The sequence below is a fragment of the Rhamphochromis sp. 'chilingali' genome, assembly GCF_963969265.1.
Source record: "Rhamphochromis sp. 'chilingali' genome assembly, chromosome: 9".
NCBI lineage: Eukaryota > Metazoa > Chordata > Actinopteri > Cichliformes > Cichlidae > Rhamphochromis > Rhamphochromis sp. 'chilingali'.
In genome coordinates this window covers 26,589,325-26,613,350 of record NC_137936.1, presented here as the reverse complement: position 1 = coordinate 26,613,350, position 24,026 = coordinate 26,589,325, and the positions used below count along the sequence as shown (strand labels likewise).

The 24,026-nt window shown below is 40.2% G+C and overlaps 1 protein-coding gene across 2 annotated transcripts in view; it reads right to left on the bottom strand.

Moving 5' to 3' along the window:
- The window catches only part of raly (RALY heterogeneous nuclear ribonucleoprotein), a 148,029-nt gene extending 125,544 nt beyond the window's left edge, over positions 1-22,485 (bottom strand). For both annotated transcript variants that reach the window (XM_080892133.1, XM_080892134.1), the window contains exon 1: positions 22,390-22,485. The gene's annotated coding sequence lies outside the window, so the exon portion shown is untranslated. The remainder of the gene's footprint in view (positions 1-22,389) is intronic.
- Between the last annotated feature and the right edge of the window lie 1,541 nt (positions 22,486-24,026).

Sequence of the window (24,026 nt, the reverse complement as noted above, 5' to 3'; positions counted from 1 at the left end):
AACACCTTGATTGCACACTCATTCTTGGCGGTGACCTCAACCTTGGACTAAATGAAGAAATGGATAGGCTCAACACAACAGGAACTCAGCGTAATTGGCAGTCCACAAATATAATCAAACAGTATATGAACGACTTTGGTCTTTGCGATGCATGGCGCTCTCTTCACCCCACCAGTAAGGAATATACTTTTTTCTCGCATGTTCATCACTCTTACTCTCGTCTGGATTATTTTTTGGTCAGCAGCTCACTGCTGTGTGACATTTCAGACACTGAGATTCATCCTATAGCTGTCAGCGATCATGCTCCTGTATCTTTAACACTAATGCACAAGAATAATACTACGCCAAGTAAAAATTGGAGATTTAATATATCACTACTTAAAGATGAAGACTTTATTAAATACTTTAAAAAGGAATGGACTTCATATTTAGACTTTAATGACACTCCCGGAATATCTGCTTCTGTTCTATGGGAAGCAGGGAAAGCTGTGATGAGAGGTAAAATAATTTCTTTCTCATCACACAAAAAGAAAGAAGAAAACAAAAATATTCAAGAATTAGAAAAAAACATCAAATCACTAGAAGAAGCCTACGCGTCCCACCAAGATCAGGAAACATTGAACAAAATATGCAAAACAAAACTAGAATTAAATGAAACTATTAATAAAAAAACACAATTCCTTATACAAAGACTTCGCTTGCAGAATTTTGAACACAGTAACAAATCAGGTCGATTTCTAGCTAACCAGCTAAAAATAAATAAAGAAAAAACAACTATATGTGCTGCTAAAGATTTATCGGGGAACACAATATATGATCCTGGAAGAATAAACAACATTTTTAGGGATTTCTATGAAACTTTATACTCACCACAAATAAACCCATCTAAAAATGAAATTGATCTGTTTCTTGACAACGTAACTCTTCCAAAATTACTAGACAGTCAAGCAATGGAACTGGATTCGCCACTGACGCCAAGTGAACTCCAGGAAGCCCTGATAAGTATGCCCAATAATAAGGCTCCAGGTCCAGACGGCTTCCCTGCAGAATTCTACAAAGAATTCTGGACAATTTTGGCACCAGTATTCCACAGCATGTTGCAGGAAATCGAGGAAAAGGGCAGACTACCACCAAATATGAATTCTGCCAACATTAGTCTCCTGCTAAAACCAGGCAAAGATCCTTTATTTCCCTCAAGCTATCGTCCAATTTCTCTTTTAAATGTAGACCTTAAAATAATCTGTGTTGAAAACACGCAGTTCTTTGAATCTTTGGGCTGAAGGAAGGACAATACTCGGTGTATATATGCTCAATCAACAATCATTTATTTCGGTACAATTCACAATAAGAGCATTACAACGTCCGGACGGGAGAGATGCCTGCAGAGGTTCGACAGCATGTCTCAAAATGGTGGCAACTTTCACAGACTTTTATAGCTAATCCCAGCCCCCCTTTCTGTCATAAAAGCTGCATCTTCACATGTTTTTCTAATTCTTAGTGAGCCTGGCTCCTGACCTTGCCTCCCTGTCTTTCTGTGTGAAACTGGAAGGGGGGTAAAGAATGTGTTTTATCTCTTCTGTTCAGACACCTAGTCTCCCTCTTATGGCCTTCTTCACATGATTCAGCAGTAAAACATTCTCAAGAAAACAGTGTCAGACATTCACAGCTGATCAAAGATACAGAGTAATGCACATTTTGTCTAATGAACTACAAATGATTATGTTTCTTTTATTCAAGAGTATAATAGAGACTAAACTACGTATATAACACACCATTAGAACTAAAGGATAATATATGGCCTGCAGCTGTTAAGCTAATTTACTACATTGACTACTGGTCATAAAATGGCATATGTTTGACTACTAGTCTTTAACATCTGCAAAGCTCTCTCAAAGAGATTAGAGAAAATGACCCCCCTCTTAATTCATCCTGACCAAACTGGTTTCATAAAAGGTCGGCACTCCTCAACAAACACTCGTAGATTACTTAATTTAATAGACTACTCATACGATAAAAACATCGAAGCCATAATATTATCTCTAGATGCAGAAAAAGCATTTGACAGAGTTAATTGGAAATTTTTATTCGCAACTTTACACAAATTTGGTTTTGGAAACTCTTTCATAAACTGGATAAGAATATTATACAATTCCCCAACGGCTCGTATCAGAACAAATGACCAGACATCCTCCAGCTTCTGTCTCCTGAGGGGCACCAGACAGGGATGCCCACTCTCCCCCTCACTTTTTGCAATTTTTATCGAACCTCTAGCAGCAGCATTTAGACAGGCTACAACAATTAAGGGCATAAAATGTAAGAACATAAAATCAGTCTCTATGCGGATGATGTGTTGCTTTTTCTGCAAAACACACAAACCAACCTCTCTGAGGTAATTACTTTAATAAACTGGTTTTCAAGAGTTTCAGATTATTCAATTAACTGGCCAAAATCTACAGTTCTCCCCATTAACTGCTCCTTCCATAATTCTTCCTCTGCCCCACTGCAATCCGGAAATATTAAATATTTAGGTATTAATGTCTCTCCTAAGCTTTCAGACTTAACTAAACTAAACCACATCCCACTTCTAAAGAAAGTAGAAGGCGATCTGACTAGATGGAAATCTTTACCCATATCACTCATGGGAAGGGTCGCCACTATAAAAATGATGATCTTGCCAAAAATAAATTACTTATTTTTGATGATCCCTAACAAACCATCACAAGATTGGTTCAGATCTCTGGATTCATATATTTCCAAATTCCTTTGGAAAGATAAACCCCCGCGTATTAGCTTAAAAACGCTACAAAGAACCAAGGATAGAGGAGGATTAGATCTGCCTAATTTTCACCAATACTTCTTAGCCAACAGGCTTCAGTTCATCTCAGAATGGTTAAAACATACCTTCTTAGTTGAGCCCTGGCTAGATGTTGAACAGGCACTATGCAAGGATCTAGAGATTTCAGACCTACCATTTATTAGCTCAAACATCAAAAGACATGAATGCTTTAAAAGTATCAACATCAGCTTTTCTCTAACAGCATGGTGGGAGTTTCTAAAAATAACGGAGTCTTCATTAATCCCATGCAAACGTACACCTATCTGGAATAACCCTGACATATTACAAAACAATAATATGATTAATTTCCCAGAATGGAGTTGTAAAGGAATTAAATACTTAGAACATATATTAGAGGGAACAGAATTTATTCCATTTGACAGACTAGTTGAACAATATGGGATCAACAAGACAAGGTTTTTAGAATATCAACAAATTAAATCCATAGTAAAAAAGAAATTTAACCTCAGTCAAGTTGAATTACAAACACCACTAAGTGCGGCACATTTTCTTACTCTTAAATCCCCCAAATTATTATCTAAAATATACAGAACACTTTCTAAATTAGATGAATCAATATCCCTTCCTACTGCAAAGTGGGAAGCAGATTTATCAGTCAACCTAGACCAAAACTTCTGGTCTCAGATTTGCTTAAAAACTTTTAAATTAATTAAAAATCCCAGTCTGCAATTAATACAATACAAAATACTTCATAGAGTGCACTATACAGGTCATCGGATGTTCAAGATGGGCTTTACATCTTCCAACAACTGCTCACACTGTCAAGGCAATACACCAGACAATTACATCCACGCTCTTTGGTTCTGTCCACCAGTGCAAAAGTTTTGGCGCGAGATATGTGAAGACTTATCAAAATGTCTGAAATGTAACATTCCAACCTCCCCCTTAGTGTGTTTGTTGGGCAGCTTAGATAATGTCACTTCAGAAAAGAATATAGCCCATATGATCTTCACTGCCCTATGCATAGCCAAGAAAACAGTCCTCATGAACTGGAAAAATAAAAATAATCTTAATTCTAACCAATATAGAAATTATCTATTAGATTACATTAGTCTTGACACAGCCTCTGCCACCACATTAGATCAATTGCTCTGGGCCCCTTTTATCAGCTCCATCACCTAGTGGGGGTGGGGGGTCATAGTTTGGTCCCGCCTTCACTGTTGTGATTGGTGAGGGGGTAGGGACAGGCTTAGGGCGTCGGGGGGTTCCCCGGAGGCATCTTCCTTGGGGGGCTCAACCCGGGGTAGCGGTCACGTCCGGTTGAGGGCTCTGTTGGCTCTCAGGTGACTGTTTCCTCGCGGCTGCGTGCAGCGGGGCTAGGGGAGGGTCTGTGCTGACGGACGTGGGTTACTGACCTGGCAACCTGGCTGCCCCTGGGTGGGTCCGGGATGGGCGTGAGGTTTTGGGGGCGCTCCGTCTCTGGGCTGGGGCCCGGGCCGGGCCTCGGGGGCTCGGGTCCTGGTTGGTGTGTTGCCGGGGTTGTGGGCGGGTGGGTGCATGGGGGGCCGGCCCTGGAGCAGGGTGCCGCCGGTGCATCGAGCCGCCTGGGGGGCTCTTCAACTGGTGGGGGGGATGGTCACATCTTGCAGGAGCTTTCTTCTCTCAGGAACTCTCTGCAGGAGGGGGAGATACAGGAGAGGTGGAGGAAGATCTCAGCCTGGGCGTTTACCGTCTTATGTAGTCTGGAAGATGTGTGGTTGGTGGGGTGGGTGCAGTTTTCTCTGTGGTGGGGTTGGGTGGACTGTCCAGGGCTCTGTGGAGCCAGGGGGCGCTACTGCACTGGGCCCCGGTCTGATGGGCCTGGGCCCCCCTTCCCTGGCGGGTCGCGGAGGGTGGGAGTGCCTACTGGGGTCAGCGGGGGAGCTGGCCCCAGGGAGGGGTTACCTGCCCCTCCCTTCCTTCCCTCCCCATCTCCAGCTGCCTCCCTCTTCCCGCTCCTCCACAACCACCCACACATGCAAGGCCTTGGAGTGGGGGTATGTCACCAGGGTGCAGAGGAGGCTACCCCCCCCCCCCCCCCCCCCCCCCCGTCCCCTTCTGGCTGCCTCTGCCTCAATTTTATCCCACAACTTAGACATTCACATTATTCACACTCTCATTACACATACATATAGGATCTTGGGGGTGGGCACAATCACGGAGTCCAAATCACCATCAGGGTGTATACCTCACCCCTGACGTCGTTGCCCACCTCTCAATTTTAAATACACTTAGTCATTGAGGGTTAGCAGGAGGGACTATGCGCTTACCTGCTGCTCCTTGGCAGGTAGCTCCATGCCCTCCTGGGTTTTAATTGCACCTTAGAACACACATGCATCAACACTACAATGAGCGGGTGGAGGGAGGTTTGGAGTCTTCTCCCACCCCCATTCTCTGCGGCCTGCTGGAGCGGGAGGGCTAGTAGGAGGAGTTGGCCGTCCGACTGCGGTCTGGGGTGTGGGGCCTCCCTGCTGCTGCGGAGTCGGGGTGGTCTGCCTCTCCCCACCGCAGGGAAAAGGGTAACACCACCTGGGTCTGGGTGCAATTCCCCCCTCCAGGGGCAAGGGTACCTAGACCCGGTTTGTAGAGTACGCTTGGGGAGTGTGATCGTGTGTACAGCGTCTCTTTATGTCTGTCTCCACGTTGGTTGAGTGTGGAGTGAGTGCATATGAGAGCATGAGGGTGGGAATGGATGTTTGTGTCTGTGTGTGCCTGTATGTCTGTGTCTATATGTCAGGTTGGGTATCAGACGCCACCTCTCTGGGGACACCTCAGGCCCTCCAAGGTTTGGAGGCCTATCTCCACCCACCACCACTTCCCCTGCCGGTGGCGGACTCCCTCAGGTGTCGGTGTGTTGGTGGTTCTTTGTGTCTGGGGGTGGGCGTCCGGGTGCACACCGGCTCACTCCTTGGCGGCCGCTTGTCGGGGCCTGGGGCCTGGGGCTCGCTCGGGCCACTTCGGGGGTGGGGTGCCCTCAGCCTCTCGGCCTGGGGCTCGGTCAGGCGGAGCTCACGGGCACGTCACTGCAACCCCCCCTGGCTTCTGCTCCGCGGCTGCTGAGTGAGCCCTCATCTGGGACTCTCCTCAGCTCCTTCTGGGATAGTGGCGCGGCTGCCCCTCTGTTGGTCTTCCTTGGTCTCTTGTGTTCTGGGGGCCTCTGGATGTCTGGAGTTTTGATCTCCTCCATACCCGCTTCACACCCTGGAGGACGGGGCTGTGGCCCCCCCACACTCCCTAGCAGATCATTACATGGAGAAACCTTTGGAATGCAAGCATGCTGATCCACACAGGTATGCACACATGGGTATTCACAGACGCGGACTAAAGCTTTCTTGGCTGCTGCCTCAAAGCACACTGTGCGCTGTCTATCTTGCGTGCTGCACAATATCGTTTATTACTTAGTAAATACTGATATCTATGACTAGCTAGTTTATTGTGATGGTGCTTTGTTTTCTCTATTATTATGTTGCTCTTTGTTGTTTGCTGTCTCCTCTGTTTGTTTTTGTTTGTTTGTTTTTTTTTTGTTTTTTTTCTCCATACAGGTGACCCAGGAGTTTTTTTTTTTTTTTCTCTCTCTTCCCCCCCCTTCTCACCGTCTCTTCTCCCCTTTGGTTTTCTTTCTTTCTCTCCCCCTCTCTCTCTCATTCATTCCCCCTGTCCTATTTATTAAAAAAAAAAAAAAAAAAAAAAATGACAAAGGATGAACTGAAGCTCTGCCATTACGTAATGTCGCATACTGCTGTTTCTGATGTCATTTAATAAAAAAAAAAAAAAAAAAAAAAAAAAAAAGAAATGACCTTAACGCCACAACACGGCAAATCTCCGTTAACGAGATACCGCCGATCGCTCCGTGCATGGGGCTAGACGGCCAACACGTTAACGAGCTAACTGCGCTAACACACTAGCTCCCACCCATGTAATTGAGCATTGCGTGGCACATCCAACATACTGTTTTACTTTAGTCCATGACTCGCTTACCTTCAGGGTCATACGTCACATGAAAACCAAAATAATTCCAAACGCCAGATCTGAATGAGGGTGGGGGAGGTGCCCTGCCCTCTTCCTTCTGACGATGCTGTCTGTGTTGAGCGCTCAGTGGATCTGCGCTGGACAGTGCAGCCTAGGCGGAGTAGTCGAACGCAGATTCACTGAGCGCTCAACACAGACAGCATCGTCAGAAGGAAAATTGATAAAATAAATTACAAATGTTGTATTGTTCGATACATATGCGTACCGAACCGAAAGCACTGTATCGAACGGTTCAATATCGATACGAATATCGTTGCACCCCTACTAATAACCATTACACAATAACTAATGCAGTAAATAAATAAAGCTGATTGTATAGTCACTGAAGTAATACTAAGAATACAAATTAAAAATGTGTAAGCAGTGCGGGTATACGCTGGTATTTTGTGGGAACTGGAAGGCCATGGGAAAACAAACTGGTGGTGTTGGTTTTAACAGGCAATGGTATTTTCCAGACAGGGAGGCTCTGAAGAATGAACCCATCAAGAAGTGTAGTAAGTAATGCTGTTCCATAATGGAAGTGCGTTGCTTACTGGAAACCCCCTCCAAAGAGAGTAAGCATAATTGCCTTTATCCTTTTTTGATGAGAATTCTTGCCATATACAGAGTTCCCCAATCACTCCTAAAATAGACAGTTTCAGCAAATTCAGCGATTCATTCATTAATTTTGCCCATTAAGCACACACATCTTAATAAATGACTATTTATTAAGACTTATTAAGATTGTGGGACATCACTGTGAGATGGAAGTTTGCAGTTAACTACAAAAACTCCACCTCTATCTTTGCACTCTTTCCTACTTTACTGCCTCCTCACTGTATCCATCAAAGCTGCTAATAAAAAACCTGTGGTGGATGGTGGTCCACTCAGCCTCCTCGGGGAAAAGGATAACTCATTCCTTCACAGAGAAAATATATTTTTAGAGAGAGGGGGGAACTACTCATAAGTTTTGCTGACCAGCAAATTTCCACCATGGGGATTGGAAGGGCAATCTTTTTAAAACGTTATACTTCTTCAGTTAATTTATTATCTGAGGAATGTAGTATCATCATACCCCTGGGGTATTTGTCTAATTTCATGAAAAACATTTATTCTCCTCACAGCAGGCTCAGAGGCAATTAAACTACCTAAGTGGTTTAAAAAAATCATGCCAGTTTGACGTTTGAATGCAAAAATGTCTTCATATTTAATAAATCAAATTAATCTAAAATAGACATTTACACCAGTTATTACATGTTATATATGTCAGTATTTAATGCACTTATAAGGCCAGTGACAAATTTTGTTATACTGAGTAATCGGCTTCTTAAACAGGAGAATAGATAACTGCTTTCATACCATTAGCACTTGAGAAATGTTAGCTAGGGGTCATATGAACATACATGCATAATTGAAGACTTCTGACATGAAAAAAACTCACATTGTAATGCAAATTGTGTTTGCTGGGTCTTGTAACATACAAAAAAATCATTAGCAAAAGTTAAGACAACAGACAACTTGTAGGTCCATTTTGATTTGTCCTACTTCATTAAAATACATCATTGTTTAAGTGATAAAAAAACATGAATCTGTGACTCCACAGTAGTAATCTCAATCATTCCAGGCTGTGCTGGCACAGAGCAGGTCATATAGAAGGAATATGCGAACATTAAAGTGAACCAGCTCAATTTTGGGACTGTGAACTCAGTACTGATCTCTGAATTATGAATGACAATGGTGAGCTAGTTGACTTTAATCTTTACGGCATGAGCTTTGAGCAAATTCTTGCAAATTGTGAACTTGCACAACATTGCCAGCCACCCAACTGCTGTTACATACTGAATGTGCTGATGAGAGTTTATGCACAAAACAAATGATCTCTTTTTCCATTAACAATGATTAAGTGATGCAGATGACGTTTGATGTTGTGAATTATTTAACCAAACACACAAAATAAAAGAGTGCACTTTCGATCAAATTATCTCTACGTGGTGCAGCAGTCAATTTCATCGGAATCAATTATCTCCCCACACAGGAGAATAAATTACGAGTGGTTCCTCTAGCCATTGCTGAATTATGAACCAAGCATGTTAACACATTACTTCTTTAGCTTTTATCATGTTCAAATGGGAAATTCCCCAAGTATATTAGTGTTATATTTGTTTTAAATTGCAACAGAAAAGTTACATTCAGAAAACCTCCAGCTGGGTTCGCACCAGTAATAGTGCCAACAGTCTTTCTTTTCAGGATAAAGTGACACAGTAAAATCTGATATATCGTTAGTGTTATTGCAGTTGGACTAAATGTTTCAGGCAGACATGGATAAATAATACACAGACACTCACATCAGTGTGACTAACCTGATAGACGCACATAAACTCTATTGGTTTCTATAGACTGTGGTTGGTGGCTGGATGAGAGGACGAGGTTTTAGGATGGATGACTGAATGATGGATGGAGGAAATGGGAGCCAAAGCAGTTGGCAGCAGCTGAGCTGCTGGGAATGACAGGGCAATACTTTATGGAACAAGATGCATCTCTAAAGCAGCCAAGCAAAGAAGTGCAGACAGCCACTGAAAAAAATACAAATGATGAAGCTGGCTGATAATTATCATCATTAACAATCACACCTCTCTTAGTTAGTTAGCATGAACTAAAGGTCAAAGAAATATCTAGAAATCCATTTTTCCTCTGTATTGCTTCTCCCCATTTTGCAGGGAGCAGCTGTCAGTCAAACTGTGTGGGTGTGAGGCCTGTTGGTGGCTGGTGTCACTTAGTGCACAGGCTAACAATAGTATAATTCTCTGCACAATATTCTTACCCTCACAAGTAACAAGTACTAACTTAGAAATACTCATTAAAAAAACAAAACATGATGCTGCCTTTCTGAACTATGACAAAAATGACATTTAAAAAGTGGTTTGATAAAACCTTTAGAATGGGCAGCTCGTTAAATCACCAAGTTAGGATTATTTAAATGAGTCTCTCTTCTAGTTTGTTTGTTTTTATTTAATTAGCGGCTACAACTGTACTAATGATGTCTATAATACACCAAACTATCCACATCACATTTGTAATGATGATCACAGACAGAGAAAGACTACCCTACAGAAACTGTTCACTAGAACCAAACACTGGGACAAACCTTACTATAATGAAATGTCCTCAAACCAACAAAATATTCTTTAGATTATTTTATAACATACAGTCCAGAGGTGGAGAAATGAAAGAAATAAACTAAATGGAATTGGGGAAATTGAGAGTGGCGATATAATGAGCCAGATCTCCCTTAAATCACCATTAATCAGGTTCATGTGTTCACAGGATAAACTGGTCTGAGGCATTTTCAACCAGACTCCCAGCTAACATGGTTGAGCCCACAGATTAGAGGATCCTGTGAGTGGAATAACATTATTTTACACTGGTAGATAAAAAGACATTTGCAGGATAGGTTAGCATAACAAAAATATAAACACAATTAACATGAATTACGCCATGACTAGTCACTACCAGGACACCCACAATATTAAACAAACAAATAGAAGCTGTTTGGATTTAAAAGCCACCAAATACCCTGACTTGGATTTTACTAATTTGCCTTTGCAGATCCATGTGATGCTGCTGTATGTTAAACTGATTTAGATTGACATTGGCTGGAATTGGCTGATTTAATTTGGGATCCTGCATTTGCCCTGGTTTTGGAAATTCCTGCTACCGGTAGAGTTTCACTGGTAGAATATCCTCACTGTAGGTGGAAACTTTCCATTGGTGGAGCACTATGAGTGGAAGAGCCCCACTGGTGGAAACAACTGGAAAAAGTGTTTTCATGAACTTGTGAAAAGGCTTGTGCGCTGGAATATTTATCAGCATCAATAACCATATCTCCTCCAACAGCTCCCATGTCCTCCAGCTTCCCCCAAGGCTTCTCCACTTGATCCTCTTCAGTTCACACTGTACTTGCTCCATGCAAATGAATGTTTGATTGGATGTCCGCCACGACTTAATGTACACAGCACAATGTAGCAGCAGAAGCATAGAGCATTCTGCTCTGCTCTCTGCACTCTATAAATTAGAAGAAAATTAACGTTAAAATTGTATGTGTCTGAGTAATAGAGTAAAACATCAACGGAAAGCACAGGTTTTTTCCTTCTAGCATGCTCAAACTGTTTCCTGAGGCTAGATGGTAACTATATTATATTTTGTATAAATCCATGTTCCATTGCTAAATGTAATTTTTATTTTAACACCAGCCGGCAAACTGGAAAAGGAAGACACGGGGAAGCACATTAGATGATCTTGTTTTGGTGAGACCGCATATTTTATTACTTCACATATTTTTGTTGATATATAACATATATTTCACTGTCACCGTGTTCATTGTTAGTGCTTTGTTTGGAACAGCAGTGTTTTCAGCAAATTAGTTTGAAACAATAAAAGAGACCATGCTAAACAGATAATGAGTCTGTTAAATGGAAATTAGCAACAGTGATGTTATTAATGCAAATAACCTATAATGCCTGGGGAGTGTAATTAGACTATACACACGTAAATACACACAAAATTCCCCATTTATTCAAGGATTCTGCCTGCGCTGGGAGTCAGGGTGTTGGACAAGGGTCATAATAATTAGCTGCTTATCAGTTTAACTGTATAAGGTCAAAACACAGAAAGAAATGAAGCTGAGCATTTGTGTCCTCCGCTACAGTTCCACAGCTACTGGGAAATGAGCCTGAACCAATCAGTGTTTCTTCTGACACATGCTTTTTAACAGACTCGTTAACAACACTTCCAAGTCTTTCTTGGCTCGCCCATCTTTCTTTCTCATGCTATTGAAATGCAACTGTGTCTGCAGAAAGCTGCAAACTTGTGCAACCCAGAGTAAAGTAAAGAAGTGTTTGGATTTTTTGTTTTGTTCATCTGTTTTTGTTCTCAGCTAAAGCATTTCTGTTATCGCCTCCATACGTCTCGATCTCTTTATTTTACCACTATCAATTATTTCTTCCACCTCTCCTTTTTATCTTGCCTCACCCCTCTTATCTTTCAGGTCATGTTTTAGGTTGTTTGGCTAATCTTTGAATGGCTTAGTAACATTTTCATAAAAATTTGATCTCAAATGCATCTATAATTCAACACCAGCCTCACTTTATCAGTCATTAGATGTACATACACAGAAAGTACACAGAGCGTTCTCATACTCAGTATTAGGCTTACTCTTTCCTCCTCCTTTTCTATGCCTTTTATCAAGTTTTTATCTACCTTCCACTACATTCTTTGTTTTTTTTTCTCTTCTTAGTATCTCTTTTGATCTCTCCTACTCTCCTTTGCTCTGCCTTTGTCTCGTCTTTCCTTCCATTTCCCACATCTTCTCTCTCTTTTTTGAATGTAATCATTTTCTTTTTTGTCCCTCCTTTTCTCTTGTCACTCTTCTTTGTTTTCCTTTTCCCATCATCTGCTTCACTGGACAGCTCTAGTTCAAGCTTGTTTTCCATTTCACTTTACAAGTTAAACTACACAGCGTTTGTCCTAGTCATTCCTCTCTACATCCAGCATCACATAAGAGTCAGAGAGTAAATGTTGTATGTGTATATCTTTCCTGATATAGAAAAAAAGCGCAATGTATTTCCATTTTTGTGCTTTTGTGGCAAGTAAATATTTAATGGTTAATTTTTAAAAAAAAGTTATATGGTAGTTTATTAATTAAAAGCTCAATAAGGAAATAAATGTGAGTTCAGGCAAACCTAAATCAGCTGACAATGAGTGTGTGCTACTATAATTATTGTACTTTATGTTCAGTGAAGGAAAACAAAATGAGACAACTCGCATAGTCATCGTGTACTATGTCCCACAGCTAAAATGTTTACAGCAGTAAATGTTATAAATGATCAAGATGTTATAATGCTAAAGTTAGATTTTGTTATTGTTGTTGTTAACAGGCTACTTGGCAACCATGCTAACATTTCAGTCTCTGTCTCATCAACCACTCAGTTGATTTAGTCTAAATGCTGTACTTAAGTCTTGCATTGTAAAATAATATGTATTTTTATTCTACTTTGTGTATTATGTGTTATAGTAAATTACCTCATCTACTTACTTAGCTATAGCTTTAGTAGACACGTTTGCTGGTTTAACTCTCCATTATAAAGGAAAACTGTACAATGCAGTGGCTATAGAACTATGAGGCCATTGACATTTACATCACTTTCATATAAATCTTGCTTTTCACTAAGCAGTTCTGTTGGTGGAACAATGGCCTGTTCGCAGTCAATGTGTCATTCAGCCCTTACACTCACATGCAAACTAAAAACTACCAAGACCATTCCCACTGGATGAGGAGAATTCATAGAGTCAGAACATCAAAATTTAGGATTTGCACTTATCAGAAGTGTTCAACTTAAAGAAAACTGGTGAAATATGTGACAAATGAGACAGTACAGATGGAGAAGAGTACACAGAGTGAGAAGAGACACTGAAAGGGGATGAGAGATAAAAGAGGAAATAAGCAGATGATGGAGAGGAGGAGAAGGAGGAGGAAGAAAGCTCTCCATCTGTTTCTGCTGAATCACGAAGGTGGCTGAGTTCTTAAATGTCAGGACTCCTCTTGACTCCTGACCGCGCGCGCGCGCGCACACACACACACACACACACACACACACACACACACACACACACACACACACACACACACACACACACACACACACACACACACACACACACACACACACAGTATCTGTACATAGAGCAAAGCTACAGAGCATTAATGGCATTAAAACTGAAAGTTTTGGCAAAGCCAGAGAGTCGAGAGAAAAGGAAGATGATTACAAAGATGGCAAACAGAGGAGAGAAAGCAGTCTCTCAGTTGACTATTCAGTAAACAACCAGCCAGCCAAGAACATCACCAGTCAGTGTACCATACAGGCATATTCATGAGCTCCATTGTCAGAAAATCAAACACAAGAGACACAAACAAACAAAGGAAAAACAACCGCATTATAAAACAGGAATTTGTGAACACGGTCGTTTCGGGCACAACATATTTTTTTTCTGAGTAGCTGACAACAAACTTGCAGCGAAGCGCATCAGAGTTTTCAGAACAGCCCCCTTTCACAGGAGTATTATCATGATTGATAGCTGTGTTAGACATATGAATTAACTGGATTATGTTTCTACAAACTGTTTTTTAAACTATACCAAAAATAAGTGACCTAAAATCTAGGAAATCTAACACAATCTGAGCGTCTGACATGCAAACTGTGCAAGTATAATCCCATTCTTACTGCTTCTTTACTGCTTCGCCACAGTGGATGGCTGCCACTACCACTACACTACAGCAACATTATAATCTCATTTTTAACAATTAACTCAAAAAGCAAAAGTGGAAATTTATATAAATATTTAGACAATCTATTTGCCAAAATAAAGCTTGACAGCTATTAATGAATCAGGTCAAAAGCCCACAGGCTGAATATTCTAGCTCATTTAATGGACATAAAAACATTTCTCAGTAGAATATCACAGAATGCATCGTATTACCCAAGTTTACTTATCACAGTGAGAAAGAAAGGTTTGCGTGCCACACTACCATTATCTGCCCGCTGGCTAAGTGTGCTAGAGTGCATCCGGTCTGCATGCAGGTGTGAGTGTCTCCAGGGGAGAAAAGGATAGACCTGTGTGAGTGGGAGTCTGTTTGCATGTGATGTGTCTAAGTAAGCTTCAGTGGGTCAGTGTATGTGTTTAATGTTGAATGTGTTTCAGCTGTGTGCAATCTATAAAAGAGAGTTAACATCTCCCATAGAACAAAAGGATAAATCATATCACATGCATAGTTAAAATATGTGCCAATGTATTTAATAAAGAAGCCTAATTGAAGTCAAGGTCATGCAACAGAGAAGAACATTAATATGGCTTGTTTGCATGCGTATTTCATCTCGTGCCCCCCCGCTTTCTGCTCACTTTCTGCTCTAGTTATCCAGTAAACATTGATGATGTCATTTCTAGGGTGTCACATGCTGCCATTCTGTCAGATAGAAAAACTGTACTCTGATATTTTGGTGATATTTATTGCACTAATGTGGCAGATCTTTAACTCTTACCCCATGCATGTGAACGCCTGTAAAACACTCCTTGATATCACCTATAAACACACCCAGGAAGCATAATTGTTCTACATGGAGTGTTACTATTGTGAAAGAACAAAACTGAAGTTTTACTGAACATCACCACATTTTTTTTTAGTTTCTAAATGTAATCAATAAGTGAAGGAGAAAGAGGAAAAAGGTGAAAACTCCAAAATGAGACCTGAACTATGGCCTCCTGGATCACAATCTTGCAACTTACTTCTCTTCCTCCCACTAAACAGATCTTAGTAGAACTACATTTTGGGTGTTTTTGGTTTAGGGAATAGTGCTAGTCATCCGCTAATTACTTGTAAAAGTGTCTATGAGCAAGCTAATGAATCCAAATTGTCCCTAAACCATCCAGCATATCAAGGCGCTCGCAAAAAAACATCTATGTTTTCCTCACTTTAAGAACTCATTAACTTGACAAATTACATATTTTCAATCTAACCACATGTTCCACTTTGTCACATATCGTTTCCACTCTCCTGCGCATTATTTGATTTTTCTCTCCTTTGACTTGTTTTTTCCTTAATGCCAGCTTCACTTTTTTTTTTGTATTCATACATCGTCCACCTGCCAATTTTAGCTGCCACTTTAAACTCTGTTTTTAATATTGCACTTCTTGAAATATTTTTTCATCCAAATGGCATCTCTCATTCTGACTCCCAGCCCTTTCATGCATTAATATAAGCTGCTGAGGTTTGAGGGAAGCACTGACAGTCTTTACAATCGCAGACGTTGATGGCTTCAGTCCTTGTATTCTCTCATGTGTCATCAAACAGCTGCAAGCAGCTATAATGGCTCTCGGAAAAACCAGAATCCACTGAATTACTGCAACAACAAAACAAAAAGCTTCATCGTTTTTAAGAGCAAAAAGAGTTTTTGAGAACACATTAAAAAGGTCAATTAAGAAAAATGTGTAGGTGTCAAAAAAATTTTCTGTTTTGTGTACACTCCAATCAACAAAACTGGTGTACTTTTGATTCAGTCTTGCCTTGATTCTAGATTTAAACATATCTGCACCTTGGTGTATGTGCTGCCATCTCTACATGGAAATTACCATCATTACCAAAGAGGACAGGAAGGTAACAAGAAACAAAGGAGAGCAGGTTTTACGTTTCACATTTATGTTATAGGATCCAGTTCTGAGAAAAACATCTGGAGTGACACCTGCACTAGAAAAAAGTAGCCTGCTCGACCAAAAAACTGAACTTACCCCACAGCTTTACTGCCACAGAGAACTAGAGACAAAATGGTGAACATTCACCCTTCTGTACGTCTTTCTTTTATAGTCATTTCAATAATTTAAAGCCACAAAGCAACAACAAATCATTTCCTGAAACAAATATGACTGATTTGACATCATAGCCATTGCTATAATATGTGAACTTTCAGTAAATCCAAATGGAAATCCAAGTGCCATTGAGCAACCAAAAGGCAGCTCCGGGAACCGGAAAATAAATCTAATGCAATCTAAGTGTGAAAACTGTACTTTCTCCAGTAGAGTGACACTTGACACTTGAGACGGGCTCCTTTTGTATCCTTCCACCCATTTTCTTCTGCTTATCCAATCCTAGGCAAAACTTTCTATCCTGTACTATTAATTTGTGCTTAAAAAATGCATGTGTAGGCTTGAGAACTGTCTTTTTCTCATTTCAGTTGTCCCCTTAAGGCAGATCATCTTCTTCCATCTCATCTTATCCCTAGCATCCTCTTCTCTTACACCAAGTGTCTGCCTGTCCTCCTTCCCTATATCAATTAACCTCCTCTGCAGTCTTCTCTTTTCCTCTTACTTGGGAACTGCACATCCAGCATCCTAGTTATGGACCAAAGGATACTGTGACATGAATGAGGACCTGCACACACAGCTTGCAAGTTACTACACGTTTAATTGTTTAGGGTTTTTTCATCAATCGGGTGCAGCTTTCCAGCTGCCACCCACACACAAAACACCCCACCTCAGGTCCCATCACATCCTTTATAAGGGAGACACGATCAGCTGATGGAGCTCAGGTGTGTGTCAGCCTCCCCTGACACCACACCCTGAACCCACTCCTCCACCCCTCCTGAGCCACAAACCACACCTTGCCACAGATATTTAACAGTACTGTATGAATGTCTGTGCAAACATCTTGAGCCACCCCTCATTTCTTTATATTTTGCTTCTAAAGAGCCAGAATTTCTTGTATTTCGAAAGTATTTCTTTTCACATTGAATGCTTTTTCATTCATTTTGAATCCAGCCATTGAAGTTGCTGCTATCCTTCTGTAACAAATCACACATGAGAGTTGTCTCCACCCACTCCACCCTCCCTGCACTCTCTTCTTCACCTAACTCATTCAGTGTATGTTTCTTCTGATAGTTGACCCCAGCTATTTAAACTCAACCACCCTCACTACCTCTACTGCTACCCTCTCTCTCATTTCCACACAAGTATTCAGCCTTGCTGTTACTGAACTACATTTCTCTCCTGAGCATGCCTCCAGCTCTCCAGGAACCTGCTCCCTACTCTCACTACATACAATTGCCATCATCATAGTCCACAGAGACTCCTGCCTGACCTCATCTATCAACCTGTTCAACACCACAGCAAACGGCAAGGTGTTCAGAGCTGATCCCTGACCCAGTGCCGTCCCCACAGTATTCCACTATATTAACTGGCATAACATGCAAACTTTGTTATTTATCCACAGTCAATGTGAACAAAACCAGCATTAACATACTCTATTGCCTTACTGAAATGATATACCTCTAGTGTGACAATGCTAGCTTGACCTATAGTAATTAAACAGAGGAATAAATAAAAAAAAATAAAAAAAAGTCAAATTGTAATTAAGACTAATAGATTTTTTTCCACTGGTGCTGATAAGTTGAGCAAAAATATCAATGTAGAACATGGTTTATGTACATCTGGGCGATCGTGGCTCAAGAGTTGGGTGTTCGTCTTGTAATCGGAAGGTTGCCGGTTCGAGCCCTGGCTCGGACAGTCTTGGTCGTTGTGTCCTTGGGCAAGACACTTCACCTACCACCTACTGGTGTTGGCCAGAGGGGCCGATGGCGCGATATGGCAGCCTCGCCTCTGTCAGTCTGCCCCAGAGCAGCTGTGGCTACAACTGTAGCTTGCCTCCACCAGTGTGTGAATGTGAGAGTGAATGAATAGTGGTATTGTAAAGCGCTTTGAGGGGTCCCGAAAAGCGCTATATAAATGCAATCCATTATTATTATTACATGTAACATTTCTAATACACAGTTTTAAATGAAATGTTTTTAAATAAACCTCGGTTACTATTGATTACCAGAAATACAAATAAAATTCATTTGGCTAATTCATGATCTTTTGATATGACTTGGATCCTTGCCACAACATTTCTAAAAAAAAAAAAAAAGAAGCTATAAATATGGAACAATATTTAACAAAAAAATGTGACATAAAAATGATTTCTCTCTAACTTGGTGTATACATGCTTAACAATACTGGATCATTCCACTGTGTATATATATATATATACATAGCTAAACCCCAGAAAGGAAAAAATCACTAATTATGCTACCATCCACAAACACTAATGAGTTTCTACATATGGAGCCAAAATGCAGTAACATCTATTTATCATCAGCTCAGAGGTACTGAATAATTAACAAAACCATTCTAATAATTCAGAATCATTATTTATTCATCCATGTTTTCATTTTTCTCTTTTTCTATCAATACAGCTGTCTGAATGCTGAACAAGAACACTGTGTAAAAGAGAAAGAGCATCTAATTTTCACAGTGCTGTAGCTCTCACTGTGACAGGTTTTATTATGTCACTAAGCTGTGAGTCTGCGTTCACTGAGCTAATTTCAAGAGCAATATTGTCGCTGTCAGAACCTTTCATCTCACCTGTTTTGGGTTTTTTTTGCTTTTAACTGATCTGAAGGTTTGCATGCAACTCTGTGGGGTGAGATTTTTTTTTAAATGCTAAAGGCTATTCACGGACTAAAAAACCTTTCAGCAAATAAGTGCAGAGGTCTGCACAGAGATGTCTGAGGAAACAGAGAGAACTGAACAGTTTAAAAAAGAAAAACAGTTCTACATCAAATCAAATCAAATCAAATCACTTTTATTGTCACATCACATGTGCAGGTACATTGGTACAGCACATGTGAGTGAAATTCTTGTGTGCGAGCTTCACAAGCAACAGAGTTGTGCAAAATACAATAATGTAAACAAGCAAAATACAAGAATGGCTACATCTGAAACTAATAAATATATGTACAATATATAATAGTATATGCATTTCTGGATGTGTATACTAAATATTTTTCTACGTGTGTGTGTGTGTGTGTGTACACATATTTTACAAATTAAATAGAGTAAACAATAAATACATACACTGTACATTTGTACAGTGCAGTGACATGGGCACCACCGGCCTATCAAATACATGCAAGCTTTTTTATAAAATATACCTCATATCATTATAAACTATTAAACACTGTTTGGGTATTAGAGAACCCTTAAAACCTGCGAATTTGAATTGCAATTCATCCGCTCTCTTGCGCTTCAGTCATGCACCCATCAATAAAGCATTTTTAAATACAATGCCTTTCTTAATCTGAATGCACAGTAAGGCTCAAAAATGCCTTCAAAGCCTTGCAATTAACACCTAACGTGCTTTGTTATTCAGCAGGATATGTTCCTTAGTTCCATTTTGCATATAAAAGCTTTTCACCTGAAAACACCACCTGCCAGGACTCATGCCTAAGCACTAAACACTGACAAGTGAACCAGGACTAAACAAAGATATAATTTTGTGACCACTTATACTGCTATTAGATATGTGTGCTGGGGTTAAGGTAGCACTATTCTACCCATATATCATACATAGTGTGACACATAAACAAAATCGAAACAGCCACTGCTGCTGGTGAGTGAGACACACCGGGGAGTTTATTTCCTCGCTTCTAGGATGAACAGAAAATGATGTCGTCTATGGCAGTGAGAGGGTACCGAGTCCTGGTTAACCTCACTCACATACTAGAATGATGTAGTATGTGATAGTTATCATAATCATCCGAGCAGGCGAAACAACATTAAGTCACAGCATTTGCCTCACTGACTTTGAAAAGTAAATGAACTTTTTTAAACTTATTAATAATTTGAAACGTTTTATATGTGCAAGAAAGCTGACACGCATTGGCTCTAATAATTACATCCTGACGAACAAGATGTCAAGCCTTACCCATACTTTTCCCCCGCAGGGAATTAATTCTATAAAACAGGTGAGCAGTAGCTCTCTACCAAGAAACGAGTCTCTCTCCTCCAGACAATACAGAGTTTTGTGTTTGTGTCAAACTGCAAACTGATTGATTTCTCTGCAAAGAGGCAAACCTCAGAAATGTATAAAGAGAGAGAATTTTGTCTGGTTTCAACAATATTCTCAGCATAGTCCATCAGTCATCACTACAAGCACAGTTCTCATACCTGTGCATTGATATAAGCATACCCATATGGAAAAGAAATAGTAAAAACATATGATTTACTCATGAAAGTGGCCACTTTCTCATTACTTTCATATATTTTTTAGTAAGTATAGAAAACATACAAGTTTCATTATATAATTTTTCAAGGGATCTTATATGTGTTTTCACTCTTGTATGCTTTTCATACAAGTTTCATACAAGACAGATAAAAACTTTATAAGATTTATATATATCTTTTCCATATGGGTATTTTCCATGCTAAGCGCTTTGCCTAACATTCACGAACACATTTTGAAGGATGCATCAGGAGCCACTTGGGATTCAGTAACTTGCCCCAGGATACTTTGACATACAAACTAGAGGACCCGCTCTACCTCCTGAGCCACAACCACTCTTAAGCAAACAGTTCTTGAAAGCACCTGCAAGACTTAAATACACAAATGTATTAATCAGTGGAGCTTTTAGAGTATCAGATACGTGAGAGTAAATGTTAAATATTGTGGCTACCAAATTATTAAATTGTTTTTGAGAATCTGTCAGTAATTGAAACGTAATGATTATAATTCCAAATATATCCAATTTCTCATCAAGAACAGACAGACTGAGAAACACAAACTAACCCAGAATCATAAATTTATTACAAGTGCTCTCTGGCAATATGACGAAACACATTTGCAGAATCAAGCACAGCTGCAGCAGCCTGAATCTTCACTGATCTGATAAGTAACTGAACTGTCAAGAGCATAGACGAATAAAAAAATGCTGCCTATAATAATGGGAAATAGAAAAAAATCTTAATCACTTACGAAGCGCTTGATACAAAGTTTTCTGTGTATGCTGAGGAGATGGATGTCTCACCAAACTGTTTATATAAATTTACACCTTCGCTTACTTCTTATATTAGCAAATGTTTATGTTTTTCTTTGTTTTAAACTCTCACTGACTTAATTTTGGCTCAGAAAAAGAAGTTTGATTTTAAAATCCAGTACACACAACGGCAGGTTGGTGTATTCAGGTTAGACAGCTTCCAAAAGTCTACACTGGTTGTTGTAAGTTTGAAATATATTACCAATATTAAACTAAACTAGATACAAGATTTGCTACCAAATTAATAGATCTGAGAATGAAGTGTGCATGTCAAAACAGCTCTTAAAGGAGCCAAGTGACGGTTTACAAGAGCAAAAAAAGCTCTCAGCATGCACTGAAGCTCATATCTGCAAAAACAGGAACAAACAGCCAGTCTGCTGATATTACACACCAGAAACGCTGAACAGGACATGACAGAGTAACAAACCCAGCCTGTCAGCTCCAGGTCTGCTTCACGAAGACCGACAGTAAAACAGACTTTAGTGTCTGTTTGTGTCTCTGTCTGTGTGCAGCTGCAAACACGTATTCACAGAACTGAGATCACTCTTCGGGCAAAAGCAGTCCCGTCAGAGACACGAGCAGTTCGGTGGAATTTGATCGGTCCATGAAACACCTGCCCATCATCAGCAGCACCAGCATCCCCACATCTGCCATGCTGCACCCGCAGCATTCAAATATAAGATACATAAAAATCCATTTTGGACTTTACAAGAATTTAAAAAAAGATGTTGTGTGATTACGATGGGGTGGGCAAACTGAAGAGCCAAACTCATGAAAATCCAAATAAATTCTGTAAGAGATTAAAAAAACAGCAGATTTCTTTTTTTTTTTTAAAAAGTGAACAAAACGTAACGAAAAAAAAAGAAACTGAAAATAAAGACAAGAAAGGGTATAAAACTGGTTTTCCCTCCAACAACAACACAAAGCAGAGAGTAAAGAGCTCCGGCAAAGACTTGCAGGATAACAGAGAAATCCAACAGCTAAAAAACAAGGGGATGAGGGGGACAAAAAAGAAGACAAAAAAAAGAAAAAGAAGGGATATCAAACCTGAAAGAAAGAAAAAATGAAGACAAGAGGAGGGGAAGAACTGACCTTCCAACGTAGGAGGTAAAAACGCTGAAAGAGGCTGACGGTGAGAAGGTGAGAAGAGCTGACAGCGTTCGGGGACGACGTCCGGAGTGCGCTCGGTAAACGGGCTGAAGCTCTGAGTGGCAGAGCAGCCGCTGGAGCTGCGACAAACAGCAGCAGCGTGTCGACTGGAGCAAACCACTGATCACGGGCAGGGAGGGGGAGCTGCTGCTGCTGCTGCTGGGAGCTCTGTGGGTAATTTGGCACTTGGATTAAAAAGTGCACGACAAACTCACTTAGAAGGAAAAACGAAAGAAAATTTACTGCATGTGTCTAATTTTCCATAGCTGCTGGTAGCTAATTGCCCAGATTTTCCTGTAATCATAAAGCATTGTTCATTGTTCATTCACAGAACACAGGCTTAAAAAATGTGGACCCATTGTTAAAAAAAATACAACATCATACATTTACATAGGGAAAAAATATCATGTAATTGTTGATCTATTACTTAATTATTTTGCTGTATTATGAATGGCCATGGGGGTGGTCTTCATCTGCATAAAGATGTAGAGTTTATGAACACAGTCAAAAATCAAAAGTTTATGGTCCAGATTGGAGTCTGTGACGGACTGACTCTAGCCTCTGCACCTTATACTGGACACCCCTGGTTTAGTGCATTGGCGAATTTAGACCTTTTTTTAATGGGTGCTCAAGCATCCCTTAATTTCATTATAGAGCCTCTCAAAAACACTATAGTAACAATAATAACGTATTTTACTAGTATTTTCTGACATCATCTTCTAATGGTCTATTTTGTCAGCTTAAGTTACAACGAAAACAAGGTCAAATGTTCTTTGTTCTTGATGTCATGATGTTACATAGCTCTCACACGCTGTGGCTTCTTAGTAATAAACACGACAAGGTTATTGCTGTTAAAAGAAAATGAAGAGATTATTCAAAGTACACTTTACCTGAAACTTCAACAAGCAGAAGTGCAAGTGGTTCTGGGGGGTCACAGCAATGACCCTGCATTTGGTTACAGAAAGAGCTGATTATGTATATTTGTTCTCTAAATAGCGTCAAAACATTTGGTAATGCAGTAGAGCTTTTTAGATAACTTTAGCTTATAAGCTATAAATCTGCTACCATAATACAAGTTGCCAGCCAGTGAGCTGGTGTGTTTTATTTTATTAGTTCAATAAAGTTTTCTAGTTTGGCCGAATTGGGCTTCATTGTTTGTTTACTGATTGCAGAGCCTCAGAGTGCAAGTCAGAAAGATCTTATGTGTCAATGGCCAGCAGCCAATTCCTAGCGAATTTAGTTATGTAAAAATGCTTCTTTATTGGATGACAGCATGAAGATTGAGAAAAGAGGATAGAGAGGGTGAACAGAGAGAGGGGGCTAGATGAAGACAGCAAAAAGGCAAGAGCGCAAAAAGAAACAGATAGGAGTGGACTAGTCAGAGTCATCAAAAGTTATAAAGCTGAGGTATCCTCTGTTTCACCCACATTCATTGATGATCACTGATTTGGATTCACATCACTCTGAACATGGCTTGAACAGGATGGCTGCTAATAGATTTGAGTGAGACACTGCTAATCTATCCTCCACAGAGCTGGGTACCTGGGATCGTGTCTTTATTGTGTAATATAAAAGAAGGG